Source organism: Cimex lectularius, unplaced genomic scaffold (assembly GCF_000648675.2).
Source record: "Cimex lectularius strain Harlan isolate CLEC.00 unplaced genomic scaffold, Clec_2.1 scaffold220, whole genome shotgun sequence".
Lineage (NCBI taxonomy): Eukaryota > Metazoa > Arthropoda > Insecta > Hemiptera > Cimicidae > Cimex > Cimex lectularius.
Window position 1 is genome coordinate 642,475 of NW_019392830.1, and position 18,726 is coordinate 661,200.

The following is an 18,726-nucleotide window of genomic DNA, read 5'->3' on the forward strand; positions in this document are numbered from 1 at the left end:
TATTTATACATACGTATGTAGGTTTTTCATTTTTAACAGTTGAGGATGATACAAGCTAACTTAAAATCAATTAAATCATTAATTTTTTAAATATATATCTTACACACATATTTACACATTTAGAGAGAGAGAGAGAGAGAGAGAGAGAGAGAGAGAGAGAGAGAGAGAGAGAGTGTTTGAAATGTTCCAAATGCTTTCTTTTAAAACGAAATATTTTTTTAAATATACAAAGTATAAACCATTTTTTGTGAGTCTTATGTTGAGCTGCAATTATATTTTTAAATGAAGTTTATTTGTCGACCGTTTCGCCCTCGATTCTTTTTAAACATAATATATGACAAACTCGTTCATGTTCATTTTTTCAATGTTTCTTTAATTTACTGACTCCCGTTTAAAGTGTTTTTAAAAAAACATATATATTCATAGTTAAGTCATTCTTTACTTTTTGTCTTAGCCAACTAATGTCTATGCCTAATTTTACCATGAAAACTGAACATATGATATTGCATCGAATTGAATGAAAAATTCTAAAACAATGTACGGTGTTTTTTAAAAATTACTCTCAATTGATTTTTTTTTCTTTTTTTTGGGTTATGAACTATGCCTATTAGCCATGTGACAATTCGTATATGTGTGTTCAAATTTGGGGGGGGGTTATTGTGAAAAAAGGGCCATAGGCGACGGTGGGAATCGAACCCACGACCGCGGCGTGAGAGTCTCTCATGCTAACCACTCGGCTACCGCGGTCCCCCTACTCTCAATTGATGCTGATGAAGAATATCTCTATTTATTAACGTACTAATTGATCTATATTAATTGTGACCTAGGGTAATCTCTTTTTAACATGAATATGCTTTTGGACAGAATATACATTTTTTCATTAGATTAGGAAGGATTAGTGTTTGGTTGGGAAGACGGGGCTATGGAAAGGTTAGGAAAGCCAATGAAGGTTCACGATTTAATGATTACCACTAAAACGGACAAGCCAAGGGAAGGCAAGCGCGAGCTTTTTTAAGCATCAAGGTATGTTATATACTAGACGTATATTTTGTACAATAAGGCGATAAATTTAAAACGTTATACAGATGAATTTTACACTGATATCTTACGGATGTACAAAATTTGATTTGCAAATCAATAAATAAGTGAAAACGTCATTAAATAAATTAGTGATAGTATTTATTGCCGTAACTAAAAGTAATCCTTCCCAAAATATTAGTTTTTTTAGTTCTACAGACAAAACGTAAATGTTATTGTGTATTTAAATTTAAATAAATAGTACGTCGTTGTATGAACTACTGTGGTTAATAGATCTGTTTACATGATCAGAAAAAAATGCATTACTGATGATTTTAACATCAGCTATTGTTAAAAACAATCCCAGCGAGACTTTTGTTTTATTCTTGAAATTTTCGTCGAGCATAAAGCATAATGTTCGGGTTTGGAAAGGGGGAAATTTCTCACTCGAACCGATATCGGTTAAGAATTAGGAAGGGTGCAATTGAAAAGTCAGCGATCCCCCGGCCGAACACCATTTACAACACACGTGTGCCACGAGGATAAAAAACACGTGTCGGCTCCGGTTTTCTCTTTTCCACCAAGATATCTTACACAACAATTCCAACTAATTTACGATCCCTTGAATATTTTACGTTATTGAACCAATCTAATATTAAGATTGTAGGCGCTACTATATTTACTTAATCTATGTGTTTTTAGTTTGCCCTAAATTGTAACCAAAGGGATTATTTAAATTGAATAATAATTTTTATGTAAAGTGTGGTTGAGTTGACAAATTAGTTTTACGTGCGGGACTCGAACCCACGACCTCCCAATCTATACTCCGGTGTAGGGGCGTCGGTGGCCGCAAGGTTTAGTCTTTGACACGGCGCTCATCACTGTAAGGTAAAGGTCCCGGGTTCGAATCCAGCGGCCCTGCATTCGAACCCGACATACTTACAAATGGGCTTTTTTTCAAAAACACCGGTACCCTGAGGGTTTATATGACCTCTGCTGTTGCGAACCCTCGTTAAAAAAAAAAAAAAAAAAAAAAAAAAAAAAAAAAAAAAAAAAATAAATAAATAAATAAATAAATAAATATACTCCGGTGTAGAGAGTTCGTGCGTTCGAGACCCGCTCGTGACACTTTTTTTCGTTTCAGTCACACTTTACCTAAAAATCATAAATCAATTAGTGGCATGTTGGGACAATAGCCTCATTCTAAAGTCAGAATCATGATTTATGAACGAGAGAGAACGACGAACTACAAGAAAGTAGTAGAGCAGCGGCGTATCTAGCCGAAGATGGTGGATTCGAATCCCGCTCGTGCCATTGACTTTTTATCTCAACTAAAAACCTTAATTAATTGTAATTATTTTTAAGGTGGTACTGATCGCCCACCCGGGAGTTCATACGAACCCCTTACTGATGCACCCGTTGCCGGAGGTGTGCGGGTTCAGTAAACCTCTGCCAAAGCAGAGGGGAGAAGGGAAAGAAAAAGGTAAGGATAAGGAAGGGGAAAGAAGGCAGGGAAATTTTACCTCCATCATTGGTTACCCCAGGCACCGAAGCTGACGGTAGTACTTGCCTAGGCCCATAGGGAAGGTTACCTACCCTATGGGATGTGTGGAGTAGTAGACAGTAGGAGAAACAGTATCAGCCTGTGGATTGCGGCTCTACCCTCGGTCTGACGAAGATGTAGTGTTTTCACCACTTCCAGGGCAGTCTCATTTCTCCTGTAATGCTCAAGCACGCTAGTCTCTATCTATCGATCATCGATTAGTACTTGAAGTTCAATTTTTCCAATTGATAAAAATGTATGGCTGGACTTAACTTTGCGAATGGCACATTTCTGGAAAATATCAACTCCCGTGATCATTCTTAAATTATGTTGTACTGATCGACACTGATCACGTGACTGGGTGTTTAACCTACATCAGTCTATATCAGTATTGACTTAATATTCCATTTTCGTTAAGTTCTAATATCCAGAACTTTTAATTTTATTTTACCGTTAGAACTTAGAACAGTAAAAACAGGCCATATAAAATTTTCAAATTTACGTAGCTGTATTTATATCGTTAAATGGATTAATCGGATTGATTTAATAAAACGTAGTTGTTATTTGTTGAAAAGACCAAATTGGTACTCATGTGTAAAGAACTTCGTTAAAACTGTGGTTTTATACACCGTTCCCAGCCGGATTAGGCAGTCGAACAACGGGGCAAATCGCCTGTTACGAGTTTAAATCCATTCGGAAACAGTTCTAATCCGTTTCTAACTCCGAAAACAATAAAAGATACGACGTGAGAGGCAGTTAAAAAGCAAGTCTGGACTACACTAACGCCGGAACATGCAATAAACAAAAAGATAGGAAAGTACCAAGAGTTCTCCGCTTTTTTTGCATAGTTGAACGTCTGTTTGCGAAAGCAATCTCCATTTCGGGTCGTATTCACTGGTTTTTACGGGGAAAACGATGGCCGAACCTACCTGATATATTGTTATTGGGCTTTGAGGAAATAAGGGAAATAACACTGGCATTACAGGGAACTGTTTTGCTTTTCCTGTTATAAAAGAATAATGGTTATTGTCATTATGAATTAATTAAAATCCTTCCAACCAGATAGGGCCAAATTGTCCAACAATGGTTTTATTATTCATTGCATTAAAACTCTTCTGAAAATGGACATAAATTTTCCAACTCCATGAAATAACGTGGAACCAGGAAAACGTCATCTTATAAAACAGGGATTAATTTATCAAATGTTTTAATATTAATTAATAATTATAATCATTATCTTGTTAGATACTATATTTTTTCTTCAAATGGTCTCTCTATCTTCCTCTCTCTCTCTCTCTCTCTCTCTCTCTCTCTCTCTCTCTCGCCCTCTCTCTCTTTCTGCCCTTAACGCCGCTAATCTTTCCATTGCAATATAACTCTTCTGAAAATTGTCATAAAGTTTCCAATTCCATGAAATAACGTGAGGCAGAAAAAACATCTTATAAAACAGGGATTAATTTATCAATTATTACATATTAATTAATAATTTATAATCATTATCTTGTTAGGTAATATATTTTTCTTCAAATGGTCTCCTCTCTCTTCCGCTCATTCTCTCTCTCTCTCTCTCTCTCTCTCTCTTTCTCTTTCTCTTTGTCTCTCTCCCTCTCTCTCTTTCTGCCCCTAACGGCGGTAATCATTCCTTTGCAATATAACTCTTCTGAAAATTGTCATAAAGTTTCCAACTCCATGAAATAACGTGAGGCAGAAAAACAACAAAAAGTGAGATAGAAAAGGAGAATGACAAATAGAGAAATTAAAAAAATAGAAATATGAAGAGAGAAAGAAACTAAGTGTGTGAGAGGGAGAGAGTGAAAGAGAAAGAGGGAAAATAGATACATAAGAAACTAAAGTGAGACAGAAAGGGAAAGTGACTAGTAGGTGAGAGAGAGAGAAAGAGAGAGAGAGAGAGCGAGAGAGAGAGATAGAGTGAGGGGGAGAGAGAGAACCGAAGAGCGAGGAGACCATTTGAAGAAAAACAATATTATCTAACAAGATTATGATTATGAATTATTAATTAATATAAAAAAATTGATAAATTAATCCCTGTGTTATCAGATGATGTTTTTTTTGCCTCACGTTATTTCATGGAGTTGGAAACTTTATGACAATTTTCAGAAGAGTTATATTGCAAAGGAAAGATTACCGCCGTTAGGGACAGAAAGAGAGAGATGGAGTGAGAAAGAGAGAGAAGTTTCCAACTCCATGAAATAACGTGATGCATAAAAACATCATCTTATAAATAGGGATTAATTTATCTATTTTTTTTAAATTAATAATTTATAATAATTAGCTTGCTAGATATTAATACTATATTTTTTTTTCAAATGGTCTCTTTCTCTCTTTTTCTCTCTGCCCCTAATAATTCCTTTTACTTGAAATGATAAAGATGGCGAGTTTATCATTAGATTTTTATTTTTGCACTTTTCAAATTTTCATGAGAATTAGTTTCACATATGAAGTTTTCCCTTCGCAAACATGTTAATTGAGAAAACAAAGCGAGATAAATAATTTATGGTAATAATTTTTTAAAATATTTTTAACTGTACCGCTTATCTCTCTTACTTCTTTACAAACAGACAAAAAAAAAGTCAAGCACCGCTGTTTTTACACTTGATAAAGTAACCCTCGAATATACTGTAAACCGGCGTAAAACAAATGGCGTCATTTAATAAACAATTCCGGTAACGCCCTTCGTTTAAACAGATTTATCTTGAAGATGAGTTGAATGGGCGGCGGTCGAGTTTGCCTGGCACTCGCCAGAGTCCAATTTCCGCGTCCATTGTCCCAAGTGGTCGACAAAACAATGGGGAGGGTTTATATATACGTACATACATATATATAGAGAAGTGAAATGAATTTGCAAATTGAATGTATAATGAGAGGAGTCGTGTTGGTCGGTGATTAGGACGGCCCTGACTGACCGCAGGCCATGCCGAACCTACACTTTCACCTCCAGGACTGCGGGGATGGCCCAGTGGATAACACATTTTGATGTTTTCCCCTATAAAGTGTGCCTTCGTCCGATTAAATTAACCATTTGTCAAAACGCTCTGCGAAAATAGATTTTATCAAAACACACTTTCATCCTAAATATAACTAGATACAATACATCTTTTAATAGGAGAAAAGAAATAATTTATAACTTAGCCTATTTTGTCATTATATTATTTAAAATGTAACAAAACATGGACTTCAGCTCACAATTTGACTCTCTTGACATCATGTTTTAACATTTCTATCTATTTTTGACCGTCCATTCAACAACAGGTAAGTTTATAAACGGCAAGTCCATTGGCCAAATAACCAATGAAAGTTTTTAAACTACAAACATAAACATATTCAGATAACATACCTTTTTATAGGACCCTTTGGAAAAAAATGACCAGCCATCAAAAGAAAACAAGATAAAGAGACCAAAGAAACGAAAGATAGGAAGAGAGAAGAAAGAAAAAGAGACAATAGAGAAATAATAAAATAAAGTGAGAGAAAAGGGGACAATTAGAAACAATTTTCAAAAAAGATAGATAGATGAAAGAGAATAAACTAACTGAAGAGGAGAGACATGAACACAGAAAAATATACAGATGTAATAGAATAGTACACCACAAATAAAGAAAAAGTGTTAAAAGAAACCAATTAAAGAAAGGAAAGAGGCTTTTAGTTGCCTCAGTGAGAGAAAGACAGAGAGAGAGAGAGAGTGAGAGAGAGAAGAAATTGAGAGAGTAAGATAGGAGATAGATAAAGAAAAAAGAGGAAAGAGAAAAGGAGCAAACATAGAAATAATAAAATAATGCGAGAGAGAAAGGTAGTGACAATTAGCGAAAGTATTAAAAAGAGATAAATAGATTAAAAGAGATAAAGAGAGAAAGAACGAGATGGGAGAGAGAGAAAAGAGTGCGAAAAGGGATAGAGAAAGTAAAAAAAAATAGAGAAATGAAGAGAGAAAGAAACTAGGTGTGAGAGAGAGAATGAAAGAGAAAGAGAGAAAATAGATAAATAATAAAATAAATTAAAAAAAAAGAAAGTGACACCTATAGAAAGTTTTAAAAATAGATAGATTGATGAAGAGAGAAAGAAACTAGATGCGAGAGAGAGAAAGAATAAAATAGAAAGAGAATAAAGAAAAAAGAAAGAGAGAAACAAAGACTGAAAAAAAGTGTATATTGTAAAAAGAGATTAATAGACGAAGAAAGATGAAGAGAGAAAGAAACTAGGTGAGGGATGGGGAAAGACAGAAAGAGAGAGAGAGAGAGAGAGAGAGAGAAAGTGAGTGAAGGAGACAGAGAAAAAGATAGAAAGAGAAAGAGAGAGAACGTGAGGAAATAAAGAAATAATAAAATAAAGTGAGAGAGAAAGGGAAAGTGACAACTAGAGAAAGTTTTCAAAATAGATATATAGAGGAAGAGGGATGAAGAGAGAAAGAAGCTAGAACTAGATGAGAGAGAGAGAGAGAGAGAGTGAGAGAGAGAAACAAAGATAAAAGAGATCGATTAAAAAAGGAAGTGTGCGTCTCTGTGAGAGAGGACCAGAGAAAGTACGAGAGTGAAATAGGAGAGAAATAACAAAAGTGAGAAGAGAAAGTGATGGGGGAGGAGAGAGAAAGGAGAGAGTGAGAGAGAGAGAGAGAGAGAGCAGATTGAGATAATTGTAAGAGGTGTGTAATTGATCATTAACTTATTGGATCAGAAACTTATTACGTTAACCAAAAATGTTTCCTTTTCGGATATCAACATTCTTTCTGACTGAACGCTATTAAGTGCTAATTTCTAGTTCTAAATAATGCGCAGTTATGATTTTCATCCATTTTATCCTTGAATCAACTGTATAGGAACCATGTAGTATCTCGCTATTAAGATTTTATCTCATTTTTGGTGCATCTTCGTAAATCATACTTTTTAAATGATAGTCGTAAATTTCTACTCTAATTGTCGGGGCGTAAGTTCATTCACCAGCCTACTGGACTTTTATCACTTTCTTCTTGTCATGTAGGGCGACAATGAACAATCTTCGGCAAATTACCTTGTCCTTAGTCTTTATTCCTTTCCAGGGGAAGACATTTTTTACCACCTCTTTAGACATCAATGCCAAACGATGCGCTAATTAAAGGCAAATACCTATTCAGCTTTAATAATTTCCAGTACTTCTTGATCCGCTGTAAATTTTTTAATGAAGTCTTTAATAAGACGGATTCAATTTGTTATTTAATATGTCGCAACAGAAAGCCAATTGTTTATAAATGGTCATGAATTTTTAGTTTCGGTTCCATCGAAAGTATGGCTCTGAGTTCTTCGGGCAGGAATCGTTACCGGGAGTCATTAAGCTTCACCTCCTGAAATTCCACCTTTTCACTCCCGGGCGAGAAGTAAGTCGGCAACAAAATTAATTTCCCTTTTAATTGCATTTCCAAGGATCGTGCGAATTTTCACGTCGTGCTCTCGGAGCCGTGAGTTAATTTTTTCGTCTCGAAGTGAAGAAAAAAACAGCTTTTATCAATTTTTTCCCTTCCAAGAGTCATGACCGTGAAAATGGCGATGTTGAAACAAAACCACTCTAATTTATCGCATTGATTTTAAGGAAGGAGGTGGGCAGGCGCATTAGTTTTCCAGAGTTCATAAACTTGTTAGCTAATAACTGGCCCGAGAGATGAGGCTGTGGTGTTCGGCCAGGTAGACAAAAAGCAATTACAATAATTTTCAATTAACTTAACGTTCTTCTTTACTCCCTTGTTAGACGTAATTTCAATCCACAATCATTCTTCAATAAAATATGCAAGGGATGGAAAATAAAAATTTTAAATATAAAAAAATTAGTGATAGAAGGAATCCTACTGAAATACTAACTGAGAGAATTTCCCACTCTAGACATTTTTTAATTTGGTTTACGCAACCTTGGGCAATAAAATGTACTAAGTTATGCTTAATTTAAAGACCTCTCGTATTTTAAAAACTAACAGACTTTCAATCCGTCTCTGTTAAGGTATTCTCTGACTTTATACTTAAAGTCTAATATCCTATACAACGAATAGTTTTCATCTTCATTGAGACTTTTCATAAACTTACTTTTGTAGGGTGTCTGCTGTGTTTTTATTTATACTACCTTCCTAGAGGGGAAAACATTGTTCAGCTCGTAGATTAGAGAACGATGAAGCCAGTTTCTTTGACTAATTGCTTTATATTTAAATATTTGGCTAGCTGTTTGCAGTTATTTCGTTTAAAATTTCAAGCCGTTGTTATTTAGGGAGGCATTTCCTCCGAGGAAAAAATCGCGTAACAGCTCTCAACCGTTCAAAAAACACGTACAAAAATGAAAGGTATAAGGAGAAAAAGTTTTAAACAGGCCAATTTCCTGTGCGTGGATGCCTTGTTCGGGAGGGGCCGAGTGACGTAAAGTGGCCCATAAACCGGCAAAACGTTTACTTTGTCCCTCTTTCATTCCTTTACCGTATAATTGAGTTCAACCTGACTTCTCCAGTGGTGGAGATTTTCCACCTTGGGAGGATGAAATTCCCAAATATAAATCCCAAAATAAGCTATAAAAACGCAAAAAGCATTAACATTTCTTTTTTTGGCGTATTTGTACTTGTTTCTTATAAATTTCGACACTACAGAGTTGTTTGGCGCAAGAAATAAATTCCAACCACCACCACCGACACAAAATGGCAACGATAAAAAACATCAAGTCAAACTCTAAATATATATACTAACCTATCTGACAGATTTAAAGACAGGCGAAGAGAGAAAGATAGAAAGACAAAGAGTGTGTGTGTGTGAGAGCGAGAGAGAGATACAAAAAGACCAAATATACCTATGGAAAGGAAACGATTAAGTAGTAAGTTAAGGTAAGAGTAAGAGTTAAAAGAGAGAGAGAGAAAAAAAGAGAAATTTTTAAAAAGAGATTTACAGTCGAAGAAAGACGAAGAGAGAAAGAAACTAGGTGAGAGAAAGTGAAAGAAAATGAGAAAAAGAAAGAGAGAGAGAGAGAGAGAAAGAGAGAGAGAGAGAGAGAGAGAGAGAGAGAGAGAGAGAGAGAGAGAGAGAGAGAGAGAGATTGTGTGTATATTCACGGCGCGAAGTTCAGCAAGTTCGCGAAAACGGCATGTCGTGATGGTTTAGTCTAATGTTTGAGCCGTGAAAAACCACAAAATACATAATTTATATACCTTTTTATACAAAGTTTGGACAAAAAGAACGAGTGGCCATCATAAGAAAACAAGATCAAGAGACCGAAGAAATAAAAGAGTGATAGAGAGAGAGAGAGTGTGTGAGAGAGAGAGAGGGTTTGAGGAGAAGGAGATAAGAGAGAACATAGAAATGGAGGGATAAAGAGTGAAAAAGAGTGCGGAGATTCACGGCGCGGAGTTCAGCAGGTTCGCAAGACCGGTACGTCGTGGTGGTTTAGTCTATTGTCTGAGCCGTGATTGTGTGTGTGTGGGTCTTCTTCATTTTTAACCGAAATTTTTAAGTAAATGTGTATAAATAGAAGGCGAAAGGGGGGGGCGAGAGAGAGAGAGAGAGAGAGAGAGAGAGAGAGAGAGAGAGAGAGAGAGAGAGAGAGAGAGAGCGAGAGAGAGAGAGAGAGAGAGTGTTTGAAATGTTCCAAATGCTTTCTTTTTTTCCTTTTCCCCTAAACTTGCATCCCATTTGAATTGGTTTAGTGGTCATGGTCCGCCGGTATGGGGTCTCCCTTAGGTACGGCGGGGAGGTGGATGGAAAAAAAAAGATAGATAGGTAGATAGAGAGAGAAAGAAAGCGAGGGAGAGAGAGAGAGAGAGAGAGAGAGAGAGAGAGAGAGAGAGAGCGAGAAAGAGAGAGAGAGAGAGAGAGGAGAGGGAGATAAGAGAGAACAGAAATGGAGGGATAAAGAGTGAAAAAGAGAGTGCGGAGATTCACGGCGCGGAGTTCAGCAGGTTCGCACGAACGGCACGTCGTGATGGTTTAGTCTAACGTCTGAGCCGTGATTGTATCTTAATTTTGAATCCAAATTTTGAGGTAAATGTGTATAAATAAAAGGCGAAAGATATATATATANTATATAGAGAGAGAGAGATTTATGAAATATACCTAGCTTTAATCAGTTTTAGTACATTTATCATGTAGTGTGTAATACACAATATAACGGACCTAACTTAATTGTATTATATACAATGCAAGATTTCAACTTATATTTTATAAACACAAAATCAGAAGTAGATAAATAAAAGAAAAAAAACTTAAAACGTGAAATATATATAGTTATATATTAATCATATAACCAATAAATTAGTGAACGTATATATCAAGGAATATTTGGTATAAATAAAAAAAAAAACAATTATTAAAATTAAATTAGAAGCCACAACCAACATAGCACATAATAAAACTAAGATTTTTGTAAATATAACGTAAAATTTATATGCATACATTATATAAAACTTACATGTAGATTGATAAACACAGGAGATGATTATACATATTTTGAAATTAGTATTTTAATATATTTATTTTCAAATACTTTTTCATGGCATATTGTTCATGATCATAATGGTTTTTAGTAAGAGAGAGCTGCTAAGTGTTTTATTTTGTGTTGTGGAATTAACAACTGATTTGAAAATTTGTGCCGTTTTACATTTAAACATTTTACAATTTTTAACAAATTAAGGTATAATTGCTAAAGTTAGTAGTACAGAGAGAGAGAGAGAGTGTGTGAGAGAGAGAGAGTGTGTGAGAGAGAGAAAGAAAGAAAGAAAGAAAGAAAGAAAGAGAGAGAGAGAGAGAGAGAGAGAGAGAGAGAGAGATCGGTACAACGACCACAGGCAGATTCTTTATTCTTCAGATTTTTTATTTAATTAAAATTGTACAACCATACAATTAGATAAATGGATACGAAACATGAAGAGCGAAATTTAGGAATCCAGGTAAGTGATAATTCTATGTGTAGTCTGCCATTCCTATTTTGGCTGGCAGTCGTTTTTTATATTTATACCATAAATATAACTTTCATATAATCCTGCTGGTTATAAACAGGCCTAAGGCTGACCAAGAAGTTAATAACACACAAAAGCAATACACCACAACAGGAGACCTTAAATAGAACACACGTACGTAGACATTTAGAAACTAATTAATCTATTTTACAAATCAGGCATAAAAATAACGCCAAAAAACCATGAATACAATAGTGAAGTCTCTAAGAAAACTGAAAAAAAATTGACAGAACAAACCCATTTGTCAAAAATTGCATTTGCAGGACTAAAAGTCCAACAGGCGAAAAAAATGGAATGACCTTCAGTAATATACAAACGTAACACATTCAGCACTAAAAATCTCATAAAAAATGTTAGATGTTTTACAGTATAAAAAGAACTATTTGAATTTGATTAATTCGGAATTTAGTTTGTTCCGGCTCAAATCTGGAGTCGAGTAGCCCGTGGAAAATTACGAAAGAAGGGAAAAGACGGTCAGCCGCCTTTTAGTTATTATTCCACACATGATGGTGCCCTGAGTCCCTCGTATATCCAATTTAACTCTGGCTTTATTGGGTTGACGTGGGCTCACAATAATTCAATTAAAATGTGTCCCACCTGGTAGCAAATAAACTTCCGACTACGCCGCCCAAGCACGGACTTTTCATTCGATCGAGACCCTAACTGTTTTATCTATTTTTGAGGCACTCACTGGCATATTGGATTAAAATTTCCGATGGTGAACACGGTGGTGCAAAGGAAAAACAATTTGGGCCGTTGGTTAACCTACCTTTGATGTCAAAATCAAAAAGTTAGACAATTCTTTTAAGGTAAACCATTTATATCCTATCTGTAAATTTCCATATGGAACTTTGATTTATAACATTTTTCTATAGTTTCGTGATTTCCGTATTTTGGCTTGCTTATCTGCTTTGGTCGGTGAGATGCGTTTTATGCTAACTTTGCTATCCTTAGTTGAGGATTTTGTATAAGAAGATAGGAAAAATTAATCATTAAATTAAATGAAAAAAATAATCCAAAAAAGCATGACTGATCAATAGTGACAATAAAACTCTCCTAATGACAAATGACAATGACAAAAAATGGAAACGTGACTTTAAACGGAAAAGTTATTGAATGAGTAGACAAACCAACTTAGCACAAATGATCAACTTTGAGAATAGAATAGAAGAGGAAATAAAGAAAATAGAAGCACTCGCTTGGAAGAAGTACTTGGGTTGAAAGACAAAGTAAAGAAAAAAATAAGTGATTAACACAATAAATAAACCCCTGATTAACGTGGTTCAGAAACATGGTCGCTAAAAATAAGTGGCAATCAAATTTTAAAAACTTCTCAACACGCAATGGAGAGAAAGCCATTAAAAAATAATAATAAAATAAAAGACGAAGAAACGCTGCGTGCGCGAAAGCTTATTGTTTGCGCCCAAGACAGTTTCCTGGTTGATCCTGTCAATGATGATATCCATGTCTCAAAGCTTAAGCCATATAAGTTTCAGTTCAGACTGACTGTGTTTCTACTATTTTTACTGAAATGTTAGAGGCTGTGATAAAATTTAAGATTTTTCGCTATTCTTAGGGAGAAGGACGCCTGGATGTTTAAGAAGAAACTACCTTGGGTGATGGTGACTGCGGAATGGTGTTTGTTGAACTCTTTATTGTCTCTGATCGCCAGCTGAAGGTGTCAAGGGATGATCCACGAATTCTTGATGTCACAGGCGGCGGTCTGCCATCTCAAGAACTTTAGCAATTTGATATAGACAAATATACTAGAGGTGCCTTTCCTTAGGAGATGGTGAATCCTCCCTTTCAGGAATTAAAGTCTTGCACGGAACGACTTGGTCATCGCCTTTCCCTTGTTTGTCCTCCGTTGCCACGTCTGGAAATAAAACAATATGAAAAATTACAGAGCTTTGTAATTGTAAGTGGAATATATAGTAAAGAAAAAGAAATGGAATGGAGTTGGATATTTAGGCGGAAGAAGTGACATCAGATGAGTCAATAAACCACAAAAGGGATATAAATTTAATAGGATGGAGAAGAAACGTTAAATTAGCGTTAAACAGAAAGTCGAAGGTTGGCGTAATATTAAATATCAGTGGCTGATTAATGTATGCCCAATTCTAAGCCCCACGGATCACCACTATTTTTTTCTTGATGACCTAGTAATTGGTACCTTGCGACGATTTTGATGCTCATATCAAACAAGAAATAAAAGAGATGTAGAAACACGAGTGGATTACATTACTAGGTCAAGAGCGTCAAAATTGTCGTAAGGTACCTCATTTATTACCATCTTCTATATTTCGGGATATCTAGCAAATGTCTTGCTATCGACATGAAAGTCACTTGTACATATTTATATGATGGATTCAATTTACAGATATGTAAAGCCGATGTTGAATCAGTAGAAAGGACAAATTTTACACCAGAGAAAAACCATTTTCCCTACTGCTTACTCTACTTTCTTATCTCCAACTGGACTCTTAGCTAATGGGTAAAACCAAGACGGCAGTTTTCATTTTTGAAAATTCTTGCTAGAAAATATGCAAAGAGGTATTTTATTTTCAAAAGTTAGTGGTGTTTCTCAGGGTGGCGTTCTGACTCCCACACTTTATCAGGTTGACACAACTGATATTTCACTTTAATCTTAGCGATTCTCTCAAGCAAATTCACACATTCCACTTGAAATCTTCAACAAAATCTCACACTATTGGAGGTCTTGGTGTGAAAAGAAGATAATAAAATTCAAATAGTAAAACTCCACCAACATAACTTTATCCATCCCTTAGCCCTATTGCGGGCAAGGTGTGGTACCTAGGAATGATTCTTCATCGACAAACCTCTGACTTTTGTCAGCAATTTCACGATTTATTGACACAAACTCTCTAACTTACTAGTAAATAAAGGTCTTATGAGACCATAGTGCAACCGATATGATCTTGCGGACTGGAAGTGTAGGGTTTAGCTAAATATTCCAATAGCCTCGTATCCAAACAGCCCAATTCATAATATTCTGAAAAATCCTTGGTGCTCCATTTTTTGTGCCCAACGAAACTACCCATACAGACCTAAATATTCCTTTTGTCCAAGAAAAAGATAATCCTATTACCGAAAATATCCAAAAATCTCCCAACCACCGGAAATCCTCAAATCTAAAAATTTGCATTGAGAGGAAATCGTCTTCGCCAACTGAAGAGCCGATGACCGCGATATTTTCTATTCAGAGACGGTGATAGTGACACAGGTCATCATAAAATGGAGTACATAGTAGTCTCATTGGAATACTCTGCCAATGGGTAGAATTCAAGTAGATTTAGTTGGATGTTAAACATGTTTGTAAAGAATTACTTTACTTGTTAGTACTTGTACTGAAATGAGGAAAAAATTGGGAGGCAGTAAAGTCCTAGATGAGAGATACGGGACACAGAATTCCTGTATAATCGGGATACTAATTTTAGAAGAACGTAAAGGTACGAAACTCTAAAAATGTTTTTTGCCTTTTTTATGAGTTAAAGAACCATTGGAAAAAATATATTCCTTGGGAAAAAGTTCTCTAAGTGGGAGTTTTCAGAAAGGATTTCCCTGCTTCTTCAATTAATCTAACAGGTAAACTGGATCAAAAGGCATTAGTAGCTACGCATGTGACATTATTTATTTTTTGAATGGCCCTGTTTTTTTTTTCATATTAGAAGGAGTATATTATAAATTAAAAATATTTTAGTGTAGGGGAAGAGACAGAAATTTCATGGGAGCCGGTGAGAATCGAACCCACGCCCTCTGGGCACTTAACCACTTGGTTATTGCAATTGCCAAGTTTATCTTGTTATCGGTTAATTGTGCAAAAATCATATAATGTAAATTCATTGAACGAAAAATACGTACCAAAACTTTTAATGTATTATCATCCATCTTGGAAAACAAGGATCTTCGATGAGGACCCAACAGAACGACAATTCTTTAAGTTTTTGCCTAGCTTTTGACGATCATATCGTCATCATCAGAGCTATAACTGGATGAGTATAGGAATATATCCTGAGAACAAGAAACTGCATTTATGATGAGATTATTTAAAATTAGGTGAAGCTCAGTATCTCGGTTAAAATATAACTCAACAAATATAATGTTTATTTAACTAAACTGAATAATATCCATTTGAATGTATTTTCCATCATAAATAGGATTGGAAAGTGGTGGATATTGGCGTTGAAACTGCTTAAACCTAGACGGTTGACCTTATGAACTATAATGTTAATCAATACGAAAGGATATCCAGGTGCCGAAGTTCACCCCTTTAAACCGAGGGTCGATTTGCAATTTCTAATTCCAAACTTTCCAATTTCACAGGCTTATCTCATTTTTATGCTTCTTTTATATGATCAAAGTAGAATACGCAGTATTGAAAGGGCGGAAAAGAAAAAAAATTTAGATTTAGTCCGTTCACAAAGAACGGTAATTTTTTTATTGATTAACTCAGCTTATCAATTTTTTTAAAAATAATGAAAATAATAGATTATGAATATTCAAAGGAAACTATGTCACGCTTTTTGGGCTTCAGGCACTTCGTTGGCAGGTAGAAAGTCATGCATGTAAGTCGCCGGCGGGAAATTCGTATTTACGTAATCAAAATCACAAAGGAAATGCGTCGACCATTGTTTCATACAAAATACAGATTAAAACGTTTTCAACCCTCCGAGAGTTCGTTACGCTGTTATGCACCCCGATGGAACATTTCTCAGAAGTTTCCGAGAAGATTTCTCCGTTTGATGAGAAAAGATCGTTTCAGTTTTACCTTCAGCCGGCGTTGTACATACTGATATTGTAGTCTGACATAGTAGCATAGCTGATTTCCCTCTTTTAAGGTTCCTCGTTTCAAGTATAACAGATCTCTTCAACTTCTTTCAATTATTCCAGGTTATTTGAATCTTTTAAAAATAAATTACAGTCTTAAAGGGTTAACAAATCATAATCCCATCATCATAAATCCTTTATATACATTTTTTTTTACTTTTACCATTGAGAATAAAAATCGAATATCGTACAAATCTACTACGCGTATCGAACTAGCGCGTTTCATCAAAAGTAGAACAATTTCTGCCTCCTCAACAAAATATTTGGAATTTTGGCTAATTCAATTAATTAACGTTTTTAGTTGAGATAAAAAAGTCAGTGTCACGAGCGGGATTCGAACCCACGATCTTCGGCTCAATACGCCGCTGCTCTACCACTTGAGCTATCATGACCTCGATCCACTCGGGCACCCAATTCCCTTTTCCAGTTTAACTTTTTTATCTCAACTAAAAACCTTAATTAATTGAAAGATATTAATTGGTCAAGCGGACCACGAAAACTAGTGAATTTAATAAGTTAAAATGAAGTATACTTTACTAAAGCTCTCCGTGGCCGTTTCATTTGTCGCCGAAAATCAAATAAATTACACGACATTTGAAAAATGGCAAAAAAGAGGGAAAATTCGAGAGGTGAGGTTGAGATGGGAAGTTGGTGCCCGAGTGGATCGAGGTCCGCCATAGCTCAAGTGGTAGAGTGGCAGCGTATCAAGCCGTTGGTCGCGGGTTCCAATCCCACTCGTGACACTGACTTTTTTATCTCAACGAAAAACCTCAATTAATTGAAAGATATTAATTGGTCAAGCGGACCACGAAACCTAGTGAATTTTTGTTAATAGAAGCCTTTCTCTTGGAAGTTGCGTTCAATTTGGCATCATTTGGATAAATATTTGATTGCATTTACCTTGCATTTAATCATGAAGCTGTTTATAAGCAGGGAATGTTGTTTGGCTGGCGAATTAATTAAATAAATATCGAACTCGCCTTTCAAACTAACAGGGCGAGGATAGACAGGCCAAAATGATCGGTGACAATTAAATTAAAACGTTAACGTTGATGTGTTGTTTACATCTTTTGATATTTTTACAGGTTTATCGAAAACAAACATAATTATGTAGTATCATAAAAAATAAATTTATAAAAAAGGAAAAACAATTATAAGGGAGAAAACATGCAAAAAAGCATTAAAATTTTAAGGGAAAGAAGGACTTGGTTCAGCCCTGCTGAAAATGGGAAGGCCATGAAATTTTAACAATCTCTAAATATGAAGGGGTAGTGTTTTATTTAACTCGAACCTTCTTTTCTTTTCCTGTAGCGCCTTTCACTTTTCCAGGAACGCGTATAGAAAAGAAATAATACGATCGCAAATTGCGAATCTCATAATGGAAAATTCCTTTTTCTCTCAGATCTCCCGAAGAGTGAGCGGCGATGGGGGAGGACGAGGGAAAAGCAGCAAGTTCGGAGGTTTCAGGAGATGAATTCGACAGGTAGTGGGGAAGCAATTAAGGGCATCAATCACTGGGGGGAACCTTTCCAAAAATAAAAAGCTACGAAATTCACCCGCTTGATTATCCAAGCAGGGAGTTTGTCCGCCTTTGAGGTGGATATTCATTAGGAATCTCCTTTCATCCCGAAGCCCATTACAGAACTTCAAATTGGAATCATAATATTTTCAATTAACGACTGCGTATTAAAACAAGAAATAAAACGATATTTACTTTACATTCAATCACAGTTTAAACGTGTAATTTTTGGTTTACTGGGCGTGGCATGATCAATTAAGGATATCCTGGCACGTCTATCATTAATGTTTTATACTAATAAATAACTAATAATGCTAACAACAACTAATAACTAATAATGCTTCATTCTTTGCTTTTAGGCTTCTTTTCGGAAAGAGAGAGAGAGAGAGAGAGAGAGAGAGAGAGAGAGAGAGAGAGAGAGAGAGAGAGAGCGAGTGAGGTACTTGGTATAAAGATTACAGCCATTTAGATTTTCTTATCGGTTTACTTAATTAATAAAACCATACAATTAGATATATGAATACAAAAACATGTAGAGCGAAATGAAGAAAAATAAATGTGTGTGATATGAAAAATAAACCTGTAATCTGCCTATTCTATCTGTTTTGTTTGTCAGACAACCAGGTCGAAGCTGACCAAACTCCAGTAGGCTAAATACCACAACGCTTCTGACAGACCAAACGAGAATAGGCAGAAAATGGTTGGTAACAACCAAATTTAAGAGAAACATTTTCATTCCAAATGAAAACACGTTTTCTCATTGACAAAAGTCTAACTTTTTGTTTTTAGTTTATTTTTACTGAAATTAAAATTAAGTCTTATCTAATTTTCTTT